At 55.5% G+C, this 5,020-nt stretch overlaps 1 pseudogene; it reads left to right on the top strand.

Annotated features, from left to right (window-relative positions):
- The window catches only part of LOC101566384, a 7,293-nt pseudogene extending 4,280 nt beyond the window's left edge, over nt 1-3,013 (top strand).
- The last annotated feature ends 2,007 nt before the right edge of the window (nt 3,014-5,020 follow it).

Below are 5,020 nucleotides of genomic sequence, written 5' to 3'. Positions count from 1 at the left end.
AGAGAGAGAGAGAGAGAGAGAGAGAGAGAGAGAGAGAGAGAGAGAGAGAGAGAGGACGTGCGCCTGCCCGCCGTGTCTGGGACTATGCTGCTTCCGAACATCTTGATCACCGGCACACCAGCAGTTGGAAAGACCACACTAGGCAAAGAACTTGCACCCAAATCAGGACTGGAATTCACTTACGAGGGTGATGTGGCTCGAGAAGGCTGATCGGGGGTAGCGCAGAGTCCGGTGCGATGGCTTCTCCCAAGAGCTCGCCGCAAGACGTGCAGATGATGGGGCAGGTCCTGAAGGGCGTGGGGTTGCAGAATACGAGCCGGGAGCTCTGAATCAGATGCCGGACTTTGCCGTCCACAATTCCTCATGCTGCTGAAACGTATTCCAGCCATGCCAGGAGAGCCGCTGTCGACGCCCACGATGAGCGACTGGCAGTCCAGTGTGGCTGACCAGGCTTTGACCTTCCCTCCCCCAAGAGACTTTTTGTTAGCTATTGCAAGGCAGAGAAACCAACCCCCTTTGCCAGTGATCAAGCCCTATTCAGGCCCTAGATTTTCACCTGATCAATACTGTTTAATAGCTCCAAACTACACTCACATCTTTACCAAAAAAAAAGGCATCTAGAGGGCCAGGGGACTAGCTCAGTGGTGTAGCATGTGCCTGGCAAGCGCAAGGTAGGTGCTGAGTTTGATTTCTGATACCAAAATATAAATAAATAAATAAATTTTTGGGCTGGCCAAATAGCTCAGCAGATTAAAATGCCTGCAAGCAGGTGCAGGAGCCGGGGGCTCAATCCCCAGGCCTGCCGTGCTGGCCCCGCTCCAGGGGCGCACTGAGACAGCGATTGAGACTGGGCGTGGTGGCGTGTGCCTGTAGTCCCGGCTTTGGGAGGCTGTAAACAGGTGGATCACTATGAGTCCGATCTAATAGTGAGAGCCTGAACACCCTGTAGACCCTCCCCTAAAATACAGGGGGAAAAAAGGCATGTAGTTCTGCAGGAAGAACAACAGTTCTGCGGCTGAATGTTGGCTCAGTCACTAGCAGACCATGTACCCCTATGCTAGGCACCCCAACCCCGCAGACCATGTCTGTTTTGGCCAAAGTAGGGTCCCCAGTGTCCCTCGCCGGGCAGACGTTTACGGTGCAGATACCGGCCTCGCAGGCCTCTGCTGTCAAGGCCTCCATTCCTGCAGCTTCAGCAGTTCCCAAAGCTCTGATTAGTCCAGCACTAATTGGATCCAAAAACATTCTTATTACCACTAATATGGTATGGTCGCAAAATACTGCCAGAGAGTAGTCATCGAGCATGCTGAAAAGGAGCGGGAAGAAGATGGCGATGATGGTGATTATGATAATCTAGCTGGCCTTGAGCCGAGCAGCGCGCAGCTGGCCTCACTTTTTTTTTTTTTTTCAGAACTGGGGATTGAACTCAGGCCCTTGCGCTTGCCAGGGAAGAGCTTATTCCACTGAGCCATCTCCCCAGCTAATGAGTAAATGTAGACCCCATTCTTCTTAAGTGAAATATTGGGTTTTCTTTAATAGAAAACATGGTTTTTCATCAACCTTTATGTGTAAGAATTAAAGTTTTCATTCAATTTGAAAAAAAGAAAATCCATACAACAGAGCAGCGTGAAGACTTGGAGAAAGTGAAGCCCTGGCGGCGACAGCGCAGGCGGCTCTCTCTCCCACAGTGCACTCTTTCCCCAGGCAAGCGAGGATGGCTGATTTCATGTCCTGTGGAAGGAAAAGTCAGTGTGGACTCGGACCGTGCAGACCCCGGCTGGGGACAGGCTGGTCGCAGGCGTGCAGCGGACGGAGGAGTCAGTGTCCAGTGATTCCAGCTGGCCAAGTGGGGATCATCGTGTCCCCAAAGGAAAACGACAGCTACCTGGGACAACCTGCGCGTGGGAAGGACCAGCCTGCACACTTGTTCACCTAAGACAGAAGTGAATGTAAGTCACCGAAATTCAGTACAGTAAGAGAGTTTTAATTTTGTTAGTTTCTTCTATTTATTTTTTTATTTTTTGCAGTAGCAGGGGTTGAACTCAGGCCCTTATGCTTGCCAGGCAGGCACTTATTCCACTGAGCTATCTCCCTGGTCCCCCCAAAAGTATTTGGTTCAGGGTCTCACTACGCAGCTCATACTCACAGTGATCCTCCTGTTTTCAGCCTCCCCACGGCTGGGATTACAGGTGTGCGCCACCACGCCTGGACTTGGTCATCGGCTCAGCGTACCCCAGGGGCAGGGCCAGCACAGCACACAGACTGGGGATTGAGCCCTGGTCCCTGTGCTTGCCAAAGCAGGCGCTTGGCCTGCCGAGCTATCTTGCCGGCCTGCTTCTTTTAAATATATATTGATTTATAAAAGTTCCACAACCCTTTAAAATAGAACTACAGGTACTCTCTCCCCACAGAAGAAGATTAGTAAAATCTAAGATCAGCAGCTCCTAAGAGCACAGTGGAGAAAATTACGAACAGGAAAAGAAATCTTGCAGATGACCAGAGTGGAGGCGGGGGTGTCCAGGCCTGAGCAGCACAGACGACCCCAGAGTTTGCCAGGCTGGGTTAGCGGGATGGAGAGCAGGCTGTTCTCACACGGCAGCCGCTCACTCCTGGGCCCCCCGCCGTTAGTGCCGGCAGCACACACACAGCCGCGCATGTGTGCACTGACACCAGCCACCACAGCCCTGCGCACCTCAGCTTCCACGGAATGCCAGCCGCGGAGACTTCCATCACATCTGTATGTACAGAGTGTACCACTTCTGCTGAAACGGCAGGTGAGAAAGCTGACGAAGGACAGCCAGTGAGCAAGGCGCAGACTTGGGAACGCAGCAGGGAAGCCACCCAACATACAGTGGCGGCGGGGTGGGTGAGGAGCGCGTGGAGCCTCGTCCTGCAGGGCTCGTCTGTCTCCGCGCCTACACTACCACACAGGCCTCCTAGCGAGGCTTGGAGCGCAGGGCCGAGGGTCCTGGAGAGCGCCGAGTGCACGGACGAAGAGCCTGGTGAGAAGTGACTAGACACACCGACGAGCTCAGTACGGCCCGTCGCAGAAGCACACGCACCAGCTCTCGCCAGCGAAAAGCCCTCGAAGCTGCTAGGGAAAGAGGAGACCCACGTTAAGCACACCGCCCCACGGTGACGCGTGCGCACCATTTCACAGCGGCAGTTTGTGATGGCCAAATCTCGGAAACAGCCCAATGAATGGGTAAAAAGATGAGTTTTTTCTACAATGGAGTAAAAATACTACTCAGCCATAAAGAAGGGCACTCGATCCATTTCCAGCTAATGGATGCACCTTGAGGCCATACTCTCACGTGGAATAAATCGAGCACACATGTGTAAATACCACACGGTTTCTCTGGTGTGAGTCTGAAAGAGTAGGTGAGGACCAAACTGCGTAACAGGTATTGGGAAACGGAAGAAAGCGGTCCACTGGGGAGGGCAACAAAGGACGGCAGAAGACAGGGTGGCACCCCGAGAGCCTGCCTGAGCCTGTCTGGGACCTGCGCTCAGCCCATGGCCACGGCCCCGCAGGGCAGCAGCCCCGACAGCGCCCCAGACAGAGGCAGCCCTGAGCTTTTCGGCACCTCTTTGGTGGGCGGAGAACCCACTGCGCGTGACCACGCCCGAGGGCCACGCCCGAGGGCCACGCCCAGGAAGCGCAGCCCTATTCACCGAACAGCTGCAGTGTCCAGGAGCAGGCAGGGCCACCTGCCCCCGAGCACAGCCGAAGCCCCCCGCTTTCCAGCCTGCCCCTGGCAGGCCGCGGCCCAGTGCCAGCCTCTGTCCTCGCCGTGGCCTGGCCCCTCCCTGCCAGGCCCCTCCCGTGACCCTTGCGCCCCGCTTCGCGTGCCTGGAAAGCAGCTCCCAGGTTCCGTGTCAGGGCTCGGAAGGACGGACAGCCGTGCACGGAGGAGGACTGCAGCAGAGGGGAGGGCGCCCGCGGGTGCTGCCCGGCAGCTCCACCCAGGGGCCGGGTAGCACCGCTGAGCTCACGTCTGTACCTGTCATTCCCCGCTCTCAGATTACTGTCGCTGTGGAAAATGCAGCCGTGGGGAGCTGAGGGGGGCTGCGGAGCTTGTTCGATATTTTCTGTTGTTGCTTTACATATAGTTTTCTTTTTTCCAGTGCAGGGGAGTGAGCCAGGTTCCTGCACAGTAATCTACATGTGCAGCACTTTCTGCTTATTTTGTGACAGCTTTGTGCTACACAGCCCAGCTTGGGCACCAGCCTGTGATCCTCCTGTTTCAGCCTTCTAAATCCGGGGATGATGGCCAGCACCACCACACACGCCTTAGAGAGTCTTCTACGTCTGTTATTCTGTGGTAAAAATTGAAAATTTCAATTGTGCTTTTACAACCTAGGAACAGCTGTAGTGCTGCGCAGTGGGCCGTTTTCAGCTGTTACAATCCCACAGGGCTACCGCTGCACGCACCTCGAACCCTGGACGGAAACAACATCTGCAGTGCAGTGTACTAGATTAGCCGAAGAGGCGAGACACGTGAGCAACAAAACGCTGGGTGATATACACAGAGCGGCACAAACACGGCCCTCCCCCGTGGGCAGGCGTGCCACGCTGACAGAGGGGCAGGCCTGGTAGGGTTAGGAAGCACACCCGTCCATTTTGGACGCGTCAATTCCAGCGAAAATTCAGCAGTGCCTTAGTCCACCGAGGCTACTATAATAAGTACGTTCGACCTCGTAACTTACATATTTTTTTTTTAGGGAAGCGTGTGCAGGGTGTTCAGAGTGCTCTCTGGCCGTCCATCCCTGGGCTTCTGAACTCCAGCAGGGACCTCCCTGCCTGAGCCCCTGACCCACCTGTTGCTGGGAGGCTGGCAGCAGACACAGTGTAGGGTGCTAGGGGCATAGCCCAGGCGCTCAGGCGGAGGTCTGCCCCGGTCCCCGGGCGCCTTGTCTTTAGGTCCCTGAACTGTGGCTGCTTCCGACTCACACTCTCTGCCCTCTTTGGCTGCCTGGGCCGCAGCCTTCCAGGCAGCCCTGGTGTTGGTGTCCTGCT

The sequence above is a fragment of the Octodon degus genome, unplaced genomic scaffold, assembly GCF_000260255.1.
Source record: "Octodon degus isolate 3935 unplaced genomic scaffold, OctDeg1.0 scaffold00194, whole genome shotgun sequence".
Lineage (NCBI taxonomy): Eukaryota > Metazoa > Chordata > Mammalia > Rodentia > Octodontidae > Octodon > Octodon degus.
This window is presented reverse-complemented; position numbering and strand designations above follow the sequence as displayed.